At 41.8% G+C, this 23,961-nt stretch overlaps 1 long non-coding RNA gene across 1 annotated transcript; it reads left to right on the top strand.

Moving 5' to 3' along the window:
- The first annotated feature begins 338 nt into the window (after positions 1-338).
- On the top strand, positions 339-23,961 carry LOC118498834. Its single transcript, XR_004901313.1, has 3 exons — positions 339-1,182; positions 6,300-6,303; positions 23,949-23,961. It is a non-coding gene; the product is annotated as an uncharacterized LOC118498834 (long non-coding RNA).

Below are 23,961 nucleotides of genomic sequence, written 5' to 3'. Positions count from 1 at the left end.
CAAAGTCCCTCAGGCTCCCAACGTATTGCTCCAACCCGTCCCATCAAGATTCTTCCCTCTAGACAGGCTTCTGAATTTTAATGTTAATTAATTTAATTCCAATTACTTTTAATTAGCCTCTCTCAGTGACTCCAAAGAGTGTGAGAAAGTGGGAAGCCACAAATAAATAAAGACAACTCACATGAATATAAATCTTTACATTTATAAATGGTTTACATACGCATTATTTCACTTGAGTCCTCTTCAGACTCACAATAACCTGTAAGGTAGATAAGGTTCTTTATCATCCCCATTGACAGATGAGAACCTTGAGGCTCAAAGGTAAAGTGAGTTGCTAAAATGGAGGCTTCTTTCCTTTGTACCACACCTGGCCCCAGGGCTGCAAAAAGGGCTGGACAAGCCCATCAAACTTTCAGTGACATTTCACAGGCTGCGGCTGCAAAAACGGCTGCCCTGCTGCCTGGAGGCAGAACTTGCAAACCTGCCCAGGAGACCAGATGCACCATGAATGGCAGGAAATACAGTGGCAAAGGGACTCTGAGGAATCAAACATGCTTATAATGAATTCTCTTAAAAAGATCCAGGAAATTTGTTTCTCTCAAGGGACATCTACCAGAACAGAAGGGAAGCTGCCTACTGTGTAGTCATGACCTGAGAATGACCATCTGAATAACCTGCAGAAATGCTCAGGCTTTGTGCAAGAGAGGCTATTGGTCAGTGAAACATCTTTGAAATTAACAAATGTTTTTTGAATAAAAAAACAAATAAACCAGTATTTGATACCAGTTGGCGATTTGTCCTAAACCTGCTTCTATACATTCTCATGTTTTTAAAATTCAATTTTTAATAATTTTCCCTGATTTTACTGATAAAATTTGCTTTAGGAAATTTAGGAAAGTCAGACTAGTGTAAAGAAGCAAGGTGAAAAAAATTGGCCACAGAATTCACCTTTGGGTTATTTTCTTTGTCATGTCCTGTGTATTTTTCTAGAAGTTTTCATAGTTGAGATCATAATGTATACACATGATATCCTGCTTTTTTCCTCCATTTAGAGTATATTCTAAGCACTTTCAATATATATTTATTCATTCACTGCAGTCCTTATTAGATGCAAGGGAAATAATTGTAGGCTAGTTACTAGTGGGTATATTGAACCATTTGTCTGCTCTTGGGAAGACAGTTGTTTTTTATTTTTACCCTAGTATAAATAGTCCTTCAATAAACCATTCACAGCACAGGAGGGAAGGAAAAGCGGATTGAAAAATTTGTGAAGGGATCTAAATGCCAAGATAAGGTGTTATGAATTAAGAAATTCAGGATGAACAACCCCAGAAGAAACTGTTCCTTGAGGAGATGAACTTGAAGAGACGATCTTTAATTCTGTTTGACAAACGTTAAGGTCAAGAAAGTGTCTGGGCTATGTCAGGGAGCCTCGGCATGAAGCACGATGCACAAGGCACAGCTCCATTCTCAAGGAGCTTCAGTAAGATTTCCAAAAATTTCACAGACTTTACCTCCAGGAGGATTTTTTCACCATGACATATTTCTACATATCGCCCATGTGAATGAAGGTTACAAAATGCCTAATTTCAAATGACTGATACAGCAGAAGGTGCAAGCTCAGTGAGTCCTCCCTTCTCTCCTCATTGGGAACGCTGGATCAAAAATGCCTGCTTCACAGAAATGTGTGAACATTAGTGATGTCATCTAGTAAGCTCTTAGAATAGCATCTGGCACATAGTAAATGCTCAACAAATAACAGTGAACAGTTACTGAACACTTGTCTTGTGCCAGGCACTGCATCAAACACTTTTTAAATATTCCATCATTGTTCCTTTGCTATGACCCTATTAGGTAGTTACTATTAATTTTATTATTCATATTTTATGGACAAGGAAATTAAGAGGTAAGTAACTTAACCAGGATCACACAAGTCACAAGTAATAAGTGATAAAGCTGGATTCTTAACCAAGGCATTTGATTAATTACAGTAAACTAATGGCCAGTGTTAGATTCTGGTGGTTTACACATTTCGAAGGATCCTGCCACTGTTGACTGTGTTTCATCCACATGTATTGTACATGTCTCTCCCCAAAGACAGCTGATGTCTTATGAGGGAAGCCATACAACACACATTGCACTAATCTAGGAATCAACAGGCCTGAATTCTACTCCCACCTTTCGTCATTGAGCTTACAGACCTCAGCCAAGGCAGTTCCCCTTTACTACTTCATGACATCGGTCAGCTGGACTGAATAAGTTGTTTACAAATCTGACTCACCTTTGGAATCACCTGCAGAAATTATTTATTTTTTTATTTTTAATATTTTATTGATTTATTTTTAGAAAGAAGGGAAGAGAGAGAGAGAGAAAGAGAAGGAGAGAAACATCAATGCATGGTTGCCTCTCACATGCCCCCTACTGGAAACCTTGCAGGTAACCCAGGCAGGTGCCCTGACTGGGAATTGAACTGGTGACCCTTTGGTCCACAGAACAGTGTTCAATCCACTGAGTCACACCAGCCATGATTTAAAATACAAGTTCTATTCCCCCACTCCCAGCCCTTATGTTCCAGGGTCTGACCCTGGCTACCCGTAATTGCTAACACACTCCCCAGAAAATGCTGATGATCCACAGGATTTGCAGACAAATCACTATGTTACTTTTAAGGCTATTCCAGAGAAGTTTCTCCACAGGGTAAAAATCCACTAACCATGCCTGAGCATGGGGTACTCCATTACCACGGGAGCCTTCTCTCCTGGTACTGCCTGTAATAAGGAACCCTTTGCCAAAGGAGTATGAGCTCTAGATAGCTGAGACACGGCTGCAGCCCCAGCCACTTTCTTGTTGGCTACCATCACCAACAGTTAATTGACCACAAACAACTGGGCAATAACATCTCAAAAAGGCCACCCTTCCCCAACACTGGGACAGTTCCTGAAGTTCAAATATTTCCTGGGAAGCTATTTCAGTTTTCCAGTCCCTCTTTATATAAGGTGCAACACAAAACCTTGGTAGCTTCCCATGAGAAACCTGAGTATAGAGCTACAGCATTCTCCTACCAGGAGCTGGTAAGGAGATCAGTGATTTGAATTAGCAGTCACCAGCTCTGCTAAGGTCTAAGTATGAGGGCAATCATATTGGCATTTGGGGAGCACTGACAAGTTTCTGTGCAGTGCATAGGCCCTGAATGATGTGGCATTATCCCTTCTAGCCTTCCTTGGTGATTATCATAAAGCACTCAAACATCCGGTTCAATTAGCAAACAAGTGACTTAAAATAACAGCCTGTACCCTCTCTAACCCAAATGTCTCAGACCACCAAAAGGCCTCAGAATGACTCCATGTAGAAGGCAGGAACACCAGGGCAGGCCCACTGAGGTACAAGATTGATGTAAGGTTTTGGGGATGGAGAGTACAGGTGCTGGTATGAAATATAAGTGATTGTACAAAAAGGGTTGCATCAAATCACCCTGGGGTACCATTCCAGGAAGCAACAAGCATCACTTATCACATCTCTTTGGCCAGTTCCTCTGGGAGGCCTTTCTCAAATCACAAGAAGGGTGGAAAGGAAGTAGGAAACTCATTTTCTTGCCCAAAATAGGTGCAAAGTTTGCAAGTTCCCATTCAGAGTGAACCTCACAGGAAGGATTTGTATTTGCAGAATCTGGGACTCATCAGATGATTGGTTAAGAAGATAAGGTTGTGGGGTGCCTGCTTGACTTTAACCTACCCACTTTAATACATGTTATTCCTTTAGAAGACTGCACAGCAGGCACTTTCCTATACACCCTTCAACTGATCTTTTTTTTTTTCACAGATAAATCAACTGAGGCCTAGAGACTCAAATACTCTGACAAAGATCACCTTGATAAAAAGTGGCAGAGTTTGGAGTAGGGCCCACATCCTCTGACTCACTTGTAAACTCAATAAAAGGGCCACAGGGCAGCCAGAAGATATAGAAAGAACTGAAGATTTGAGGGGGAAAAAAACCGGAAACTGCCATGGGTTAGCCTTGCATAATGAGGCCCCTGAGAGGAATCAGGACCTGCTTATTACTTTCTGACTTTTCATAGTGGTCAGGGATTATTAGGCTCAGTTTTCAGCATGCCTCTTCAAAGGGCTGCAGAAAAATATATAAAGCAATAAATGGAGATTGTGGAGAATGGCCAGCAGCCTGTGGAATGCTATTGTTGTTGCTGTAAAGAAGGAAGTCACCTGTCTGAGATAGCTTTGTGTGCAGCTGGACCTCTGATAAGGCATTTCCTTCACTCTAGCGATAGCGCTTTGTTCACAGAGGGTGAGGTGTAGCCTTACTGCTTCTTAGATCTCATGAGCTAGACTGAATCATAATTCTCAGTTATTGGTTACAGCCATGAAATAGAGCAAGATTAGGATCTGGATATTCCAGAATGATGTAATAAATAATAATGACTTCTTCAAATTACTGAAGCAGGAACTGAACTATGGGATAGTTAATCCTCACAAAGACCCCGTGCAGTGCGTGCCATTAACCACATTTGGAAATGAGATAACTGAGGCTTAAGAAGTTGAAATAATAAACTGGCCAAATGCTGGGCGCCTGGTAATTGGCAGCACTGGGGAGTGAACTAACATGTATATGACTTCAAAGCCACTCTTTCACCACTACGTTCATCAGTTTTTCCTTGGAGGCAAAGTAATGTAAGGTCCACCTGACTCATCGTCTCACTATTGCTGCCACTAGAACTGCTTATATATTCTTTTTTATTCTGAAATGCCCTCCTTTTTCTCACTCTCTTTATGTGAACATACTTCCCCTCTGAGGACTAGTTCAACCCTAAGCTTCTCCAGGAAGACACAAGTCCAACCAAAATGATCTCTTCCTTCTCTAAAGTCTTTGAGAGCCTTGCGTAATTTTCTGGCAACTTAATTTTTTTTATTCATTACATTTATAACTAAATGAGATTTGGCTTATATACTCTTTCAGATAAGTATGTTAGGTATTTCATAGAAACACCCTTTGTTTTATATAAATAAGTCCACAAACGAGGACAAAAATTTAGAGATGTGAATTGAATCAGTTCAGAATCTATTCTCCTTGCTTAGCCATTCTCCAAGTTTGGACCCAGGATCACAGGGCTAGGCAAGTGCAGGTCCCTGCTGACTCATTCATGGCCTGAAAATAGACTTACTCTTATTAGTTGACATTTTCCTTTCTGATCCCCTCCAAGGTCTTTAATAAAACTGCAAGGAGGACATACCTCTGTGATGGGCATCTCCATTCCCTAAATGATAATGAGACAGTCGCTAACTCTATGTGGTAGGGATGCTTAGCAGACTTTGGGGAAAAGCAAAACAGAGTTTATCACTTCCTTGCTTTTTACTAGCCAGTGGCTTGAGCAAGACCCTAAACTCCAAGTTTGTGAAATGAGGTTACTATAGTGCTTGCAGGATCACAATAGAGATCAGCTGTAATTCTGTTACCTGCAGTGCCAGACATCAGATAGGTACTGAAACTGTCATTGGAAAGGGACTGAGCCAAGGCAGGTCTGCCCAAGCATGGTTTAAGATGTGTGGGTTCTTGACCCGTGCAAGAAAGATTTCAAGACGTGAGTCCAGGTGAAAGTGAGAGTTAATGTATTAACATTTGGAACAGTGAGGGAAAGGAAGGACTTAGGAGAGAAAGAGCAAGATCACAGAAACAGTATTGAGCCAAGGCAGAACTGCTCCAGCTCCAAGGAGAGTGAGGCAAAAGGAGGCCTTTGCAGATAGGGTTTGAGGGGGAGCCTGGGACTAGCTGCCACTGCCCACTGCTTCCCTGGTTGCAAGTCTCCTCCGAATCTTTAGGCCTCAGGAGAAAGAAAGCACAAGTACATGCCTGGGGAAAAGGGGGTGTGGTCATGCTCAAGGTAGAGCACATGCTGGCATCCTTTGTCTTGAGGGTTTTTATCTGTTTTCTATAAGCAAAGATTCTAGGAGAGGTCTCAAGAGAATATTTCTCAGCTTCCCAGGTGTGTCTTAATATGCTGCTACATCAAAATCAGTATCTAGTGGGCTGAGGGATCATTCTCTGGTCAGTTTTACCTCTGTCTTGGATTTTCCTTGCTCAAACAGGGTTTTTTGTTATCTATACCATGGTTTCATTTGTTCTTGGGTTAGTCTGGCCCTAATTGGGTCTCCGTTATCTATTCCCCTGACTAGGGGATATCTCTGGTTGGGGAGGACAGATTTAAACCATCTGCTCCTAGGTGCCCTTGGTTAGGGATGATAAGGTCTTGTGATTCATTAGCTAGCTAATTACTTGGCCATTTGTACAAGTAGTGTCTCAGTTTTCTCGTTACTCTGGTCAGGGAATTTTCCCAGCTTCTTACTAACCTGCCTCAAAATGATGGTAGCTATTAAAACTATCAGATGTGAACCTGATCAAAAGTTGGTGGGCAACTAACATTTCAAACCCTAGGGACAATTCAGAAAAAAAAACACAAATGCTTATGACATTGCATAAGAAGCCTCCTTCTCTTCCTTCTTTTTCGCTCATTCTTCTTTTAATCCCACTGAAAAGGTAAACATTGTAACTGTGATCACCCACTATTAAAGATTAAATTTTATGACCCCACTTCCAGTAAGTTAGTTTTGCAAACCCAAAGCCCAAGGTGATGGTATTATAAGATAGAGTGTTTGGGAGGTAATTAGGTCCTGAGGGTGGAGCCCTCACAAACAGGATTAGTGCCCTTATGAAAGCTGCTGGAGAAAGCTTCCCTGCCCCCTTAAGCACCACATTAAAAAATTAAAAAATAAAAATAAAAAAACAGGGAAAAGATGGTGCCCTGTGAACCAAGAAGCAGGTCCTCACCAGACACTGAATCTCCTGGAGACTTGACTGTGGACTTCTCAGCCTCCACACTGTTATGAATAAATTTCTGTTCTTTATGAGCTACCCAATGTATGGCATTTTGTTATAGCAGCCTGACCTAAGACACCAAATTTATGAAATAGACACATGTCCATGAGAACATTAGTACTGCTTTTTAGCTTCTGAAAGATTCCTGCTTACATATAGGCATACTGAAAAAGAAGCAAAGCGAAAGCAACTTTCTCATGTTTAACACTGAAATTACAGGCCTTGGACTCGGTCAGAGAGCTAGGGGCCACAGGAGGGTCTTGTACTAGTGGCTGCTCATTACCATGTGAGAAAAACCTATAGTACTGCAAGATCTTACTATACTCATAGGATGTCAAAGATCATCTCATTACCCCCTGAGGAAACAAACACCAGGCCGGTAGAGAAACCTCCCCTGTGCTGCACATTGATGGAGTCCAAAGTAAAACCTGGTCTCCAGGTGCTTGGATCTCTTTCTGCTACTTCCCACCCATTAGTTTAAAGGCATTACTGATTAACCTTGAGCACTAGCTGTGTGCTCCTTGGGAGTGCAAGGCAGAGGGAGACAGGGCTCCGGACCTGCCGGAGTTCACAGGATGGAGAAGCAAGAGTTGCCCACATCCAGCCGTGAGGAAACAGCTGAAGATCGTTGTGATCCAGAGCTGAGTGGGGCAGCCAGGCTCTGAGTAAGCTCCACAGTCCGGGAGGTATACTTGCTTTGTTCAATGACCCATCTCCAGTCCCTAGAACCGTTCAGCTGAGGCTAAATTAACACCTATAATTGTTAATGCAATTAATGGACTCTGGAGCCACAGTGACTACGATTGAATCCCAGATCATCTAAGGAATAGCTGGGCAACCCTGGGCAAGTTACTTAATCTCCCTGTGCCTCAGCTTTCCCATAGGTTAAGCATGGACAACATTGTAATGATAAAATGAAATAATCTATATAAAGTACTTCAAAAAGTGCCAGCACAGAGTAAGTACTCAGTAGACTTTAGCCATAATTATTATATAAGCAGTCACATCATTAGAGAAGAAATTAATATTTGATGAACATATACACAGACATACTTGATATGCTATTAAATGATACTTGATAGATAAATAAATGAATAGAGGGATGCAATTGGAGTCAGAGAAGGAAGGGGCTTTTGCAGACTGATGTGCTCAGGGAAGGTTTTCTTTTTTTTTCTTTGTTTTTTTTCTTTTTTATTGTTGTTCAAGTACAGTTTCCTGCCTTTTCCCCCCACCCCAGCCCACCTCCCAGCCCTCCCCACCTCCCTCCCATTTCCAAACCCTTCCTCCCACCCCCATTATTGTCCATATGTCCTTTATACTTGTTCCTGCAAACCCTTCATTCACCCTTTTCCCCTGAAATTCCCTCCCCTCTCTCCCTATGTCCCCTTGAGCAAGAGACATAAAGGAAAGAATAATCAGGGAAGGTTTTCAAACAGAGGTTCGACCTGAGCCAGGCATTTATTTAACAAGCTTAGGGTCTGAGTTGGATGAAAGGGGAAGAAAAGAAACATACTTACACTTTCATAAGATCTCTTAGACAAAGACTTACATTTGAAGATGTATATTGGAGTGATATTTTTATTCCTGCAAAGTATCGGAAATACTTCGCCTAAATAGCCACTGAAACAATGAAACGCAATTTGATGAATTCATAAAATGAAGTACTTTGAATCCATGAAAATGATATTTGCAAACAATACTTGAAGACTAACATGCTCAGATTATAATAAATTATAACCACCTCCCACATTATAGACAGTGTAATATCAACTAAGTAAAAAATCCATTTGTGTATAAAAAGAAAGAAAAGAAATTCCAAAATTGTTAGAAGGAGAGAATATGGATAATTCTGTTTCGTTAAATCTTTCTTAATTTTTCAAATTGTCCACAATGGACAGGTATTACTTTATTACTTTTGTTTTTAATTGTAGTAACATTTGCCATTTTAACTATTTTAGGCATACAGTTTAATTAGTAATGTTTGTTAAAGTCTTATCTTTTTCTTGAGTGAAGAAGAGCCCCCGGCCTAGGCCCTGGTCCACACTGCCGTCCCCTGAGAGTGGCTGCCAGGCACTGTGAGCAGAGGTGCGGCCACGGCTGGAGCCTGGACTCCTGACCCCCTTGCCCTGGTACACACCGTTATGATTTTGAAACATGTAACTGCCTGTTGAGGACTGGCACTTTGGCATGCCAGTAAAAGGAGTAAGTCCTCCGTAAAGTCAAGGCGTTAACATGCTTGTCATGTCTGGACAACAAGGGGCCTCCCCTCTCTCCAAGCCTCTTCATTTGATCCCTGATACTCCTCCAAACAAATGCAGTTTTCAGGCATCTCCTCCAATGGTCACAATTCAGGCTAGTTGCCCTCAGGCTTCTGAGTCCCCAAAAATTCCCTTGTGCCTCCTGAAAAGTGAAAAAAGGAGGATGTGGGAACTCTTCACCTAGTTCTGAACACTTGGCCTCAAGCTGCAGCTTGCATAATGAGTCATCACACCGGTTAGAGGAGCACCTTGTGCAATAGAAGCCTGGCTAGAGGGAAGAGCTACCTGGCCACAGGCCTGCATTTTTGCTATAAGGGCAGGTCCAGGGAAAATACCAATCTTGACATACTTTCTTGGTTTTCCTGTAATTCCAAAATTTTTCACTCCTGTTCTGTTCCTGCTCCATTTTCATGCATCTAATTCATTTATTCGACAATCATTATTACCCCACTATATACCAGGCTTAGTGTTAGGAATGAGATACTGACACAGAAGATAATGATAATAATCTTATTAACTGTCAAGCTAAAAAGCTTTATCTGCACTATTCCATTTAACATTTACTAAGAACTCCACAAAGAAGGGAATTCTTTGCCCCATTTTATATATTATAAATCTGAGGTTCAAGAAGGATAAGATATTTACACAAGATAACTTCTGGATAAAGGTGGCAATATAACACTAGATTAAAGAATCTTTCCCAACATTTCACACAATGAATGTAACAGGGTACAGCCAAGAGGGGGGCACCAAATAGGGATTTGAAATGGGGTCCAGAACTCAAGGTGTTCAGGAAATACTAGGATGTCCTCACCACCTGCTCCTCTCCCCGCCCCCCACAGGAGTGGGTTGGGGGAAGGGACACGTGGAGCAGGGCCATTGAGAGCTGTTTTGCATAGCAACAGCTTTGTAGCTAACCTCTGGTGTGATCATTTAACATACCTATAACCTTTGACTGGTTGCATATATGTTAAATAGCTGTGTCATGCTCTGGGCCAGGGGAATGGAAGTAACTTCTCCACCAAGATATAACTGGGGGCAGGTCCCTCAAGTTACAGCACCTGCGTGGGAGCTTGGAGAAGATTGGCTCTATGACATGGGGCCATGCCTGCCCAGGCTCACGATGGCAGCCCAGTAAAGCTGGAAGGATATGAGAGTGTTGGGAAGTGTGGTCAGTTGTGGGAGGAGTCGGAAATGGGGCTGCAGAGGAAGACTGGGGAGGGATTTAAACCCAGACTCCCGCAGCCATTGTGCAGAGAAGGGCCATGTGGCTGGGGCAGTGGAGAGGGAGAACCACTCGGTCTTTTGCAGAGTGGGAACTCCAGCAGCCCTGTGAGAGAGAATCATCATGCAGCTTTAGCAGAGAACCAACACTCAACTTTGGCAGAATGGTAAACCCCCCTCCTTGCAGACATTGAGGAGGGAGAACCACGCAGTTTTGCCAGAGTGGGGGCCCCCACAGCTTTAGAAGGAAGAACTACCACCTGGTTTTAGCAGAGATCCTGATGACACAACTGATGGTGCCAGGAACCAAGGGAGGCCTACCAGCCGTGGCAGATTACTGGGAAGAACCAGGGGCTGCCTGAGCCACGGACTTCTATTTCTTTTCCTAAGATACAGTACCCCAGACTGGGCAAAGGGGGAAGGAAGGGCTGTGTGTGTTTGTGGGTGTTTTAAGGGACTTTGGGATTTTGATGAAGACATTAGGTCACTACTTTAAGTCTGTATAGCGTTAAATAAACATTTCCTTTCCTTTTCACGAATCCCCGGCATTGAGAGACGTCTTTCCTCTGGCGGCAGACATAACAAACCTGGGGGGGGGGGGTCCTTTCGAGTAATAGTATATTGCTTCTGCTGCCCTTTGGCCCCTCCCCCCCTTGTTGTTCGGTAACATGAACAGCAAACATAAAAACAACAAAACAGTAAAAAAACAAAAACAAAAACTCAGCAATTTCCACTTTGGGTATGGACAAATAAACACGTACCAACTTATCTGCTCTCCCACAGATAGCAGCTACAACTCTAAACAAAATACAAGAAACAACAACCAGAAGGCATAAGGAAGTAAATGCAAACAGAGAAACTGGAGAGAGTCAGTTCTTATAAGAATATAATGGTAAGGGGTGAGTTACCTGTTTTTCTAGTCTTTGCCAGGGGACAGGCTGAGATCAGCACCTTGTGAGGAGGCTAAAACTCTGATACAAAATCCATAGTCTTTTGGCCTAAAGAACAAGAGGACAGAGTATACTGGAAAGTAAAGGGGGAGGAGAAATATTAGAAAGGAGTGATCCAAAAAAGAGAAACAGGCTCAAATTCTGTGTGTAAACTCTGATCAAGCTTCTGTCCGATCCTGAATGACACCGCATAAAGGCAGGCTCCAAGAAACAAAGCTAATTAAATATGGGGGAACTGAGCTGAAAGTTGAGGTGCTCCCCAAAGGGTAGAGTTTTGCAATTTGGATCCACCTAAGTTTATTTGCTTGAAAAAAACAGAACATTAACACTCTGAGAGGGCTGGATTAGGATCTAGAATCTCTATAACATCAGATACATAATGTCTAAAATATAATGCATACAAAGAACATACGTAATCCAGGTTTAAGAGAAAAAACAACCAGCTGAGACTGCCCCAGCTGTCAAAATGAGCAGATATGTGTTGCCAAACAGCTATCAGAATTATGCTCAATGAAGTCAAGGGAAATATACTTTCAATGAATAAAAGGCAGGAAATTTTAAATGAGAAATAGAAACTTTATTTTAAAAGAACCAAAAGAAATACTAGAACTGAAAAATACAATATTAGAAATTTGAATTACTCTGGAAGGGCTTGACCAAAAAAGAGTCAAACAACTTAAAGATAGATCAACAGAAATCTTTCAGTCTGAAGAACATTAAAAAAAATTGAAAAATATAAGCAGAGTCTCTGAGACCTGCCAAATAATACAAAAATGTCTACATACATATAATTTAAATTCTAAAAGTGGAAACAAAGAAAAAATAAGGCCATAAAAATATTTGAAGAAATAATGGCTTAAACTTTCTCAATTTGTTGAAAGACAAAAATGTATGGATTTAAGAAGTTCAGTGAGCTCCAAGCAGCATAAGTGTAAATAAAGACACACATAGGTGTATCATAGTCAAACTGTTGGAAACTATAATAAGGAGAAATTTTTGAAAGCAGCCAGAAGAAACAAAATGGTCTGTCACACAGTGGAAGAGCCATTGAAGTTACTGCTGAACTCTGATGAGAAACTAAGGAGACCAGAAGTTAGCGACACAGCTTGAAAGCGCTGCAGGGAGGAGACAAGAAACATTTGGCAATCAAGAATTCCATATTAATTGAAACTATCCTTCCAAAATGGAGACAAAGTAAAGGCACTTTTAGAAATCCACTGACAGTGACAAGAAAAGAGGTTGAACCTTATACCACGAATGGCGAAAAGAAGTTGTCTGAGAGAAGAGTGAGGAGTTCTGCTCCTTTCATAATCCCATACTTAACCTCCCTAGAAACAGCATGGAAGAAAACAGATGAAATGGAAAAGCCCTGATAATTTTAATAAATTGCTCCACCCCGGTTCCAGTTTGGAGAGAATATGACAGAAGGTAAAAAAGCAGCTTGAAGAAAAGTCAAGGAAAAACATCTGGGAGCAGAAGCTCCTACCTGCGACCACAAGACCATGAAGGACTGTTTCCAGATCACTGTGCTAGGGTGAGGCAAGCCCACAGGAGTGGCATTCACACCCATCTGGGTGGCATGGGACCTGGAACTGGGCATTTTAATGGGACCTCAGAAAAGCAGAGGTGCCAGGTCTGCCAGCAACAGCTGCATGCAGCACCATCCCCCACCCATCCCCTGAAACTATAGAAGAGGAAACAGGAGCAACTTGAAGTCTTCACATTATAGCTCTGATGGCAAGGCAGCTGAGTTTTAGATAAGATAGAAAGAGTTTCAACGGGAAGTCACTACACTCGGTATCAAAATCAACAACCCATGTTCATCACAGGCTAAAAAAAGAAGAAACAGAGCAGAAGCTATGAAAGCACTCTATACGGAGAGAGAGAAAGAAAACAAAACAATTCAGTCTGGAAGAAAAGAGCCCAAATCAAGGGACAGAAGAACACTCACTATGAATGCATCCCTCCGCAAGCATACATATTCTAATAAAGGATATAACTTCAATAAATAAGAAAACAAAAACAAAAGGGTAAAATAACAGCATGTGATTTTCTTAAAGAAAAAAGAGATTAAAGTGCTAAAGAGACAAAGTGCTAAAGAGACAAAGTGCTTAGCAAAGTTCATCTTCAGATTTAACAAATGACAGAAAAGTAAACAACTAAGAGATAAATGCAGCTGAACATCATCAAATTATTTCTATAGACAGAAAGTTTGAAATGATCTTAGTGAATATTGAGGGAAAGGACTTGAAATTTAAAACAATTAAATAATAGATGACAAAGACACTCTTACAAGAATTATTGATGTCCTGGAAATGAAGAACTACAAAAAGCAGAGAAACTGTTTAGAAATGCAAAAGAGGAAAGTTTCTCCAAAATGTAAGAATTCAGCTTTTGCCCTGGCTGGCGTAGCTCAGTGGATTGAGCGTGGGCTGGGAACCAAAGTGTCCCAGGTTCGATTCCCAGCCAGGGTACATTCCTGGGTTGCAGGCCATGACCCCCAGCAACTGCATATTGATGTTTCTCTCTCTCTCTCTCTCTCTCTCTCTATCTCCCTCCCTTCCCTTTCTAAAAATAAATAAATAAAAATCTAAAAAAAAAAAGAATTCAACTTTTTAATCAAAATGATGCAGTTTTTTCAATAATATTAGTAGAAAAAGGAGATATTTATACATATGCTTATTAACATAAGTTGAAGGATAAAAATAAATCAGGTTTTCTACTGTACTGTTTAGTGGCAGAGGACAGTAGAGCAATGTCTACAAAGTTCTAAGAGAAAGAAAAACTGTCCCCCAAGTATTACACTTCATTAAAATGTCATTCAAGTATAAATGCAAAAGACAGGCATTCTGAAATATGCAAGAACTCAAGATATGCAGCCCGCACGCAAGAGCCCTTCTTGAAAAAATAAACTCTACCTGATCAAGAGTTGAATCAGAGTAAAAAACTCAAAAACGCTGAGAGGAAAAAACTCCAGTGGTGCCCATCAAACCCATGTAAATATCAAAGCAAAGTTAAATATCAGGGGAAGTGTTGGGAGCAGAATGGACTGTAACCACCATAATCTTTAGAAAGAAATAATACTGACCAACAACTACTAAATGGTAGGAGGGGAGAAGGCACTGGGAAGAAGTGGAACAGAGCTGTCTCATATTTTCTAGTAGGCCACCAGTTGGTGGTATCTAAAATTAAAATATGATGTTTCTGAAAGCATAGTAACTCCAACTCATAGTGGTTTTTATAACCTTTTTTTCCCCTATAACCTTACACAGGAGCCAGGTAGGAAGTATTACCAGCAAATATTTATTGCATGCTTGCTATATGCTTACTGCTTTAAGCTCTTTACACATACTAGTTTGTTTTATCTTGTCAATAACCCCATAAAGTAAAGTGTATTACTAGCCCCATTTTACAAAAGAGGAAATGAAACACAGAGACTTGAAACTCCCCAATGCCCCAAAGCTAGCAAGTCATGGAATCACAATTCAAACCCAAACAGCCAGTCTCCCCAGCTCATGTACTTCACCCCCACCCTTTTCCATGGCTCAGTGAGCATGTGAAATGGCCAGAAGGAGACAGTAAGAGGTGGGCAGACATCTTGCAAATTAGTGTGTGTGCCCCTCCCTCACCAAGGCATTCAGCTTCTATTTCTTTAAATAAACTGTGTGCAGCTAAGCAAAGTACTTCTGTGGGTCAGTATGCAGCCTGCTGGGCACAGACTTTAGAGAGATTTAGAGGAACTGCTAATATCTCAATATATCCCTTGGGGTGAAGAAACATCTGAATTTCAGTAATTTCACTAATTTCTAATTGTTGTTGTTTATTTTTTATTTTTAAACAATAGAATATGGAATAATTCTATTATTTTAATTTTTTTCATGTATTATTCTAACACATGGATCTACTTGGAATAACCTATAATCATGCTCCCAAATAATTTTACTTCTGAACAGTGGGAATTGAAAGTCATTTATTGCTTTCGTCCTTGTACTTTTCTGAATAATATCTATCACTTGAGTAAAGAAAAAGATTTTTGAGAAATTTGTTTAAGTTCACATAGCTTGAAGCTAAGATGTAAACTCTTATCTCCTATACTTTCAGAACCATACACTGAACCAATTGTTGTCTTACTTTCTGCAGCCTGGTGTTGAAGAAGGTGAAGTCTTAATGTAAGTAATAGAAATTAATGTATTATAGAAATTATGGTGCACTTAATGTGCTTGACACCATGTCCAGCAAATAATAACTAGTAAATAAATGTTTGTGGTTATAATAACAGTGATTGTTACTATTCACTGCTACTATGGTACATTATTAGAAATGCAGTGATGGAGTAAGTATATGATAGCATGAAAACATAGAGGAGAAAAAGCTGTTAATCCAAAAAAGTAGTCAAGGAAGACTTCCAGAAAGAGGTGATGGGTGCTGAGTTTTAAACAGTCAAACTTTGCCAGGTAAGAGGTGAGGACAGCAGGGCATTCCAGGCAGGGGAACTGCATGATAGATTAAAATAACTGCTGTGGCTGGAAAGTGACATGTGGAAATGTAGCTCGAGAAGAAATGGGAGAGGTAAGTCATTATTAGATCAGAGATTACCTCCCATGCCATGCCATGCCATGCCATGCCATGCCAAGGAGTTTGGGCTTTAAATTCAGTGGGAAGCCACTGAAGGGTTTAAAGAAGAGGAGTGTCCCAGTAGCACATGTCTTTCTCTCATCCAAGTACTAACCAGACTCAACCCTACTTAGCTTCAGAGATCAGATGAGACCAGGCACATTCAGGGTATTATGGCCGCAGATGATACATGTCTTTCTGAGAGCTCACTGGCTATCGTGTGGAGGACTGGTTGGAAGAGATGACTTCAGAGACAGCGAACTCATTATGGTTATTGCAATAGTCCTCCTGAGACCTGATGAACACTAAGGCAGAGGCAGAGTCAGTGGAGAGTTTTCTAGGACTGTGGTTCTCAAAGTCTGGCCCACAGACCATGATGGATCCCTAAAGCCCTTTCAAGAGGGCTGCAAAATCAAAACTATTTTAATAATAAAATTAAGTCAATAATATTAAGGTGGTATTAAAACTATTTTCATATTAATATTAAGGTGTTTTCTCTGTGGTGAACTTGAACTAATAATACAAAAGCAATAATGGGTGAATCTGCTGGTATGATAGCATGAACATCCACTAATAGTCTTGCTTTCACCACTATTCCCTCACAGAACAACATATGACAATTTATCTTTAGAATATTCTTGATGAAGCAATAAAAATTACTATTTCATTAAATATTAACCTCTGAGTACACCCATTTTTCATAGTCTGTATGACATAATGAAATCGGTATGGTGATGGGAGGAGGGGGAGAGGTCATAGGAGGAGGTTGCCCAAGGCAATAATAAACTAGCAAGGCAGGTGACAGATCTCCCTAGCCTTGGGTGGAGACATGGCAGGAGGAGACTTTGCACAGAGCCTAGGCAAGGCTGACGAGGGTGACTGACAGAGGAAAAACTCCTCCTACTCCCTTCTGGAACATGGTTGCAGGGGGAGGTGCAGAGTTGCCAGTCTAGCCTGAAAAAGGATGGATTGGCTGGGAAGCTGGACAGTTCAGGAGCACATGGAATTATGGGCTGGGAGATTTAAACTGAGGGAAGGCAGAGATTCTGCCTTTTTCTCTTTCTTGAGGATTGGCTTGGATGATTGTGCAGCGGACACCTGTAGTTTTTCAAAGGATGGTGTTTTTAAATAGGAACTCCAGGCACAGTCTTGAACTGGTCTGGCAGAGGATGGGGGGCTTTTTCTCTGGTTGTTCTAGAGGGGACAGGCTCTGAGGCAGAAGCCTGCTATTCTTCCAAAACTGCATAGCTTTTCAATGAAAGACTCTTTTTCACCAAACATCTGCCGCTGAAATTTGCCTATGGGTGGTGGGCAGCAGTACCCCATGCCTGTTCAGTTACAGGAAGAGGAAGGACACATAAAGTACTTTTTTTATACAGAGAAATACAATGTCTCAAAAAAAGTACTTTATTCATGGAACTCCATTTTTGCCTAAAAAATGACTGATAAACTAAGGTTGTTCGGACTTGTATCTTTGGGACACATTTTCTTAAAAATGAACAAAGTGAACCTGACACTTCAAGGAAAACAACCATTCTTTGTTTTCTTGTAGTCTTTGTTATGTATTATATTTTTTGCCAATGATGAGATTTGAGCTTTCAGGCAAAAATTCAAATTTTGGAAACTTGTTTCTTCCACTATGAATGTTAACAGCTTCCCAGTTCTTAAGTATTTTTCTGAGGAGTTAGTTGCTGTGGATTAAATTGTGTCCCTTCAAAAACATGTTGAGGTCCTAATCCTTGGTACCAACGAATGTGACCTTATCTTGAAATTGGGACTTTGCAGATACAATCAACTTAAGAGCAGTTCATAGTCCTTATGTAAAAAGAGATTTGAGTAAGTGGTCCCAGGCACACACAGGAAAGGAGGCCGTGTGAAGATGGAGACAGAGATTGAAGCAATGCCAAGAAGAAATGTCAAGGACTGGTGGCGACCTCCGAAAGCTGGGACGCAGGCGTGGAACACGTTCTCCCTCAGCCCTAGGGGAGGGACGACCTTGCCAGCACTCTCATGCCGGACATCTGGCCTCTAAAAAGGTGAGAATAAATTTGTTTCTTTAAGTCAATAAATTTTCATTTGTATTTCTTTGTTACAGCAGCCCTATCAAATGTGATTGCTTGATTGTGGAAGGAAATGCATCAACGTTTGAAAAATGTGCGTAACTCAGTGGAGCGATATTTCCAAAAGTCTAGTATATAATTTCACAGAATAATACATGAGTAAAAGATCCATTCAAATTGTAAAATAGTCCAAAATATTTTAATATAAGAGAGTGTTAAACGTTCACTATAAGATTTCAGTTGCCTCTAACCTTTAGGAAATGAATACTTGTGTCTTGTGGAGCAGTATCACAGAAAACAATATATAATTATGTGAAAAGGCTGTTAAAAAAAACCCTCCCTTTTCTAATATATTATCATTGTGAAGCTGGATTTTTTCCAAATATTTCAACCAAAATAACATACTGGGAAAAAAATGACTGCAGAGGCAGATGTGATTGTCCAGCTGTCTTCTATTAAGCCAGACATTAAAGAGATTTGTAAAATGTAAAAACAATACAATTCTTCTCATTAATTTTTTTGTTTTAAAAGTGTAGTTATTTTCATAAAAATATTTATGTTAATATGTGATGGGTGTAGTGTTATTTCAAATAAATATTTCAAAAACTGTTTTAATTTTTAGTAAGTCAATATTTCTAAATACACATAGCTACAGTAATTGAAGGCCCAGGAAGGAACACTATCACAAAGGGAGAGAACTGCCCCAAGAAGAGCTCTCGAGATGAAGACCATGGTTGCACCAACATTAAGGCATAGCAAGAAAGTCCGTTAGAAACCAATCTGTGAATCAGAAAAAGAGTATCCATGGAGAAGAGAAACCTCACAGAGAGGGATGACTCAGAAACAAAGTAAGGCGGAATTTTCAAGAAGGGGAGAGCACATAGCAGCAAATCCTATAAAGCTATCCATTGCTGAAGGCGGTCTAGAGAAAGAGCAGGCATGGAGGCAGCAGGCATGCGCTACTCCCAAGTAACCAGCCTGTGTTTGGGCAGAAGTGAGAGGAGGGATATTGACATGATGGGTGGAAAGAAGGCTGGAGGAGAGCAGACATTCGAAATTCAGAAAAGAGAGGTATAAGCAATAGAACAAGACCCTCCAGGAAGGCCAGAGGATCAGAGGATGGGATTTTCAAAGGCTCAGAGGACAGTGAGGAGTAAGAAGGCAAGCCCAGAATGGCTTTGGAGCTAAACTATCTGATTCAAGTCTTGTTCCTGCCAGTTGGTAAATGCTGGGGGCTGAATGTTTGTGTCCTCTTAGAATTTATATGTTAAAATTCTAATCCCCTCTAATCCCCAAAGGGATTGTATTCAGAGGCAGCACTTTAGGAAAATACCGTATTTTGCACCCTATAGTGCACACCCACGTTTTTGGCACAAACTTTAAGGAAAAAAATCTTTCATTTTAACTTTTTAATTCAAGTTTTTATCTGTTTGTATTTAAATACTTGTTTTTGGTATTATAAAGGAATTCTAGCATATATGGTAGGGTATCATTTTGTAAACAGATTATCATTATTGCTTTCTAGGGTTACACTTTTAATGCATAAGCATTAAGAAAAGAATTAAAAACTTATATAGGTACAGAATTAGCACTACCCATGTGTAATGCACACCCTTATTTTTCCCTCAAAAATTTGGGCAAAAGAGGTGCACATTATACACAGCAAAATACGGGGTAATTAGATTATGAATGAGGGTGGAGCCCTAATGGGATTAGCACCCTCTTTAGAGACAAGAGAACTTCTCTTCCTCACCGTCCCCCCTTCCCTGACCCTCCTCCTCCCTCTGTCCCTGTCCCTCTCCCTCCTTTTCTGGTTTATTAAAAGGTAGTTTACAACTTTAAACTCATATATACAGGCTGCAGCTGGGTTTCTGAAGATGAGCACCTCCAGTGAGTGGTGGCCAGGAGGGAGGGGAGAGGGGACATGTCACTCTCCGTACCCAGCCCTGTGTGACCCTTTCTGCAGTTACTGCTGCCTCTCTGACTAATGCTGGCTGGCCCACTTGTCCGCTGTGTGGTAAGTGTCCAAGTGGCCAGTCTGCAGTGGGCTCATCTGAGAACTGTTCTGAGGGCCCCCAGATGAGAGAGGAAGTCTGGCTCAACTCCCCCACCCAACCTGCTGGCACCCAAGCGGTCTGCCCCTCTGCTGAGTGAGAGGACACAGTGCACAGCCTTTACAAGGGGAGGAGCCAGGAAGTCTCTTGATCTTTACCTTCAGGAGCCTACTCTGCTGTTTGCCTTTGACCATCCCCCATCTCTCCACCATCCTCCCTCCTCCCCAGTCTTGGGGTGGGGTGGGGGGGAGAAGGGAGTTGTGGTTTCTAGGGGCAGCAGGGCTGGTTCTACCACTTCTTAATAAGCCCCAGAATGGCAGCAGTATTGGCAGTTGTCTTCATAAGGGAAGGGAGGAGTACTACTGTCTGTTGTTTTCAATTGTGGGCCCTGGCACCTAAAGCAACAAACAGGAAAAGCCCTCCTCAGCCTGCTAGGCAGCTGGTGAGAAGGAGGCGAGGTGCTGGCTGAGCTCAGAGCTGCAAGAGATGAGCTTAGAGAATCACACCTGGCCAGACTTCAAGTCACTCATAATTCAGGTGAAGTAATCTAGCCTGACCTTGAATTTATGGTGTCTGTGAAGGGTTTTACTTGAATAACACAATCAGGTAAGGGTTTCAGAAGAGTCAGTCTGGTGGGAGGTCAGGAGGCTAAAAAATGATTCAGAAGAGAGATAATAAGGGTCTTCACCAGGAGTGAAGAGTCCTTCTGCCTCTGGATAGGACTTCTTGGGCTCGAGGCACTACTGGCACAACTGTGTGCCCTTGCTGCGCTCTGCCCAGCACTTAGAACAGCCCATACTCAAGTCTTAGAGCCAAATGTGCGCTAACTTTGGTCACGGGGATCCTCCTCTGATTGTATCCACAGCAGGGCCTACTCCCCATCTCCTGACCCATTGTCTCAGGTTGGATATTCCAAGAAGTAGACACTGAAGTGGAGTTTGGGGTGCACTATCTTTATTAGGGATCAACATCTATGAAAGGAAGATGGAAGAAGCAGGATCAAGCCTAGGGACAGGTTGAACTGTGATGCAGACCTGACAAATCATGAATCTGACAGGGAGCTCTGGGCCAAGGGCTGCTTGTCAGAGTCTCAGATCAGGCACAGAGATCCAGGGCTTTGTACCCCCACTTCATTCTGTTCTAGGACGCAGGTTGCCCCAGAAAGGGTGTGGCCACCTGTGAGGCCACTCTGCAGCTGAGGGAGAACCTGACAGAGCTGACCACTGGAATCTGCTCACCAGTCCCACTGCTGGGCAGCGAGCCTCCCTTGGAGGGGGTCTAGACAACGCATCTCCATGGCTGCCATGCTGCACTGCCCTCTGGCTTCAGGTCTTCACGGTCAGGCATGCTTCTTCCAGCTTGCCTCACTCACCTCTGCAGGATCTGACAGCCCAGGAAGCAGAAGGAAATTTAGACTTTCGGAAATGTTCTGTATCTGTAATTGTAGCCCCAGGCATCATAATTAGGTGAATTTACTTCTAAAGAAATTGCATAACAGCATTCCTGGTAAGAGATATTTAGGGGGGTTTCCACTGTGTCTATTTCCATGTTATCTGTCTCAGACTTTTGTTGATGAGAAAGACCTAGTTCTTCTTGCTGACGCATATAAAGAATTACGGGCCAGCAAATCTGTTAGCATGCAGTCAGTTTATTAGTGATCTGTTCTCACGGAAGAGGAGGAACCTACCTGGAGTTGGGGGGGGGGGGCGCAGGGGGAAGATGGGGGGTGAAGCAAGGTGAAGGGCAGAGCAGGGCAGCAGAAGTAAGGGCAGCTAAAGGCTGCCCCCACAGGTTGGCAAGCCCCCAGGGGGCCAGAAGCCTGGTGTCCCGATGCTGGGTCGTCAAAGAGCCTTGAGAGTGAGTCCTTTGTTCTAAGGACTTATATAGTTGGTGGGATGAAAGTTAAAAAGTTACATATTGATTAATGGGTAAAGGTGCTGCCAGCTTTCCCAGGGGGATGTGACTACACAAATGAAGGTATGTGTGGGGGTCTGTTAGCCCCAATCTTCATCTTGCTTTAAACCTCATTTGTTCATCTTGTTGTAAAACAGATATGTGACAGGAGGCAGTTAATTAAAATTGGGGCAGTTTCCCCAAGTTATTTATGGGCTCTTTCTGTAAGCCTTAGGCACTCCCTCATAAAAAAGGTAGTGACCAGAGGTAGACAATTAACTAAAGTTGTTTTATGGGCTTCTTCTTTGGACACCGTGGACCCTCTCCTGCATTCCAGGCCTTGGGATGAAAGCACAGTTTCAAGGCTTTCTTTCCCAGATAGTGGAAATGCTACACAGAATTTCAAGGACTTCCATTCTTTCTTGATAACATAGTGTTTCTTGTGATGTTGGAACCCTGGCAATATTATCAGACCAGGCCCAGGACTGCTGAGTTAGCAAGTGAGACATGTCTTCTTCCTCCTTCCTGCCTTGGTTTGCTATTCATTCTACCTAAGTGGTAAAAGACGTTTCCTGGAAACCAGGGTGCTAGATGCTGGCCAGTAACAGTAGTGCAGTCTCAGAGTTCCTCCTATGGTGTCTCCTGCTTCATTTTCACCCCCATCTGAAATAACCTAAAACTAAGAGCACTGCCCGTTAAGAAAATGGGGCCTTCTTGAGCCTTGAACATCCTCTTTCTCACCCAGAGGATGAGACCAGTTGGGCCTAACACTGACCAGTGTGGATGAAAGGGGCCACATACCAAACCTGACAAATTTAGGGGAGGCCTGCATGACAGTCTTACAAACTCAGAGACCTAAGTAACCACATAGGATGGTCTGAGATTAAAAACTTTCTAACTAAAAGCAGGTCATGGCAGGTAGTCATGTCCTAGACTAGAATCTTCCCTGACAAAAGTCAGTCTTTATCTTAATTGAGCCTGTCTATTGTCTTCTTGCATCTATGATAACATACCTCTGGAATGTCCAATTTCCTTTTTCTGGACCCCTCAAAGCATGGGCACTTCCCCAGAGGGAGACTACAAATCCTCTCATTGTTATTTTTATCACGTTAGTTGTTCACTGTTTACTATCCTGTACCTTCCTGAGTAAAAGAAGTATATGTCTATCATTTTACTTTTTATCCAATCCTAGAAGTTCCTCCCCTTTGCTTTCTCCCATCTCCCTAATTTATCACCAATGGATTTTGTATAAACCACTTACATCTTCTCTTTTGATTGTAGTGTATAAAATAAGGTGCTAAACTGCCATTTCTAAGAGCATTTTCTCAATCCCTTGATGTTTTGCTTCCTGGCAATTCTCAGTTTGTCTCAAATAAACTAAAAAAAAATTTTTTAATGGTGTTTATCCTCACCTGAGGATATTTTTCACTGCTTTCAGAGAGAGAAGAGCAGGAGGGGGGATGTGGAAAGAAGGAGGTGAGAGAGAAACATTGATTGGTTGCCTCCTATATGCACCTGGACTAGGGATCCTACACACCTGGACTGGGGATTGAACCCATAGCCTAAGTATGTGCTCTGACAGGGAATCAAACGTGCAACCTTTCGGTTACAGGGTGACACTCCAATCAACTGAGCTACACTGACCAGTCATAAAAAATTATTTTATTGTCATAAAAATTCCTACATGTTTGGGCATTTCTTACATGGACACCAGGTTTGCTCTTGCCCAGGTAAACTTGAATTAAACTAGAAAGGGGCTTGAAGAATAACCTTTATGCTGATCTAGAAGTCTCCTGAAGATTATCTTAAGAATCCAGAAGCCAACATGTGTGCCAGGGGCCCAGCAGGAGCTCCATAAATGTTTCTTGAATAATACTTCTGCAAGTATCTGAGTCTATCATGAAATTTATCTGAGGTGAGCACAGCTCTCCTTTAACCACCACACTGTCACTCATAGAATTCCTGTTAAAGGGCAAAGCAGATTTTATTTTTAGGAAGGTGATGGGCAGGTAGTTAGTGACTGAGA

The sequence above is a fragment of the Phyllostomus discolor genome, chromosome 2 (assembly GCF_004126475.2).
Source record: "Phyllostomus discolor isolate MPI-MPIP mPhyDis1 chromosome 2, mPhyDis1.pri.v3, whole genome shotgun sequence".
Classification (NCBI taxonomy): domain Eukaryota; kingdom Metazoa; phylum Chordata; class Mammalia; order Chiroptera; family Phyllostomidae; genus Phyllostomus; species Phyllostomus discolor.
Note: the sequence above shows the minus strand (reverse complement) of the source record. Positions and strands in the feature narration are given on the sequence as shown.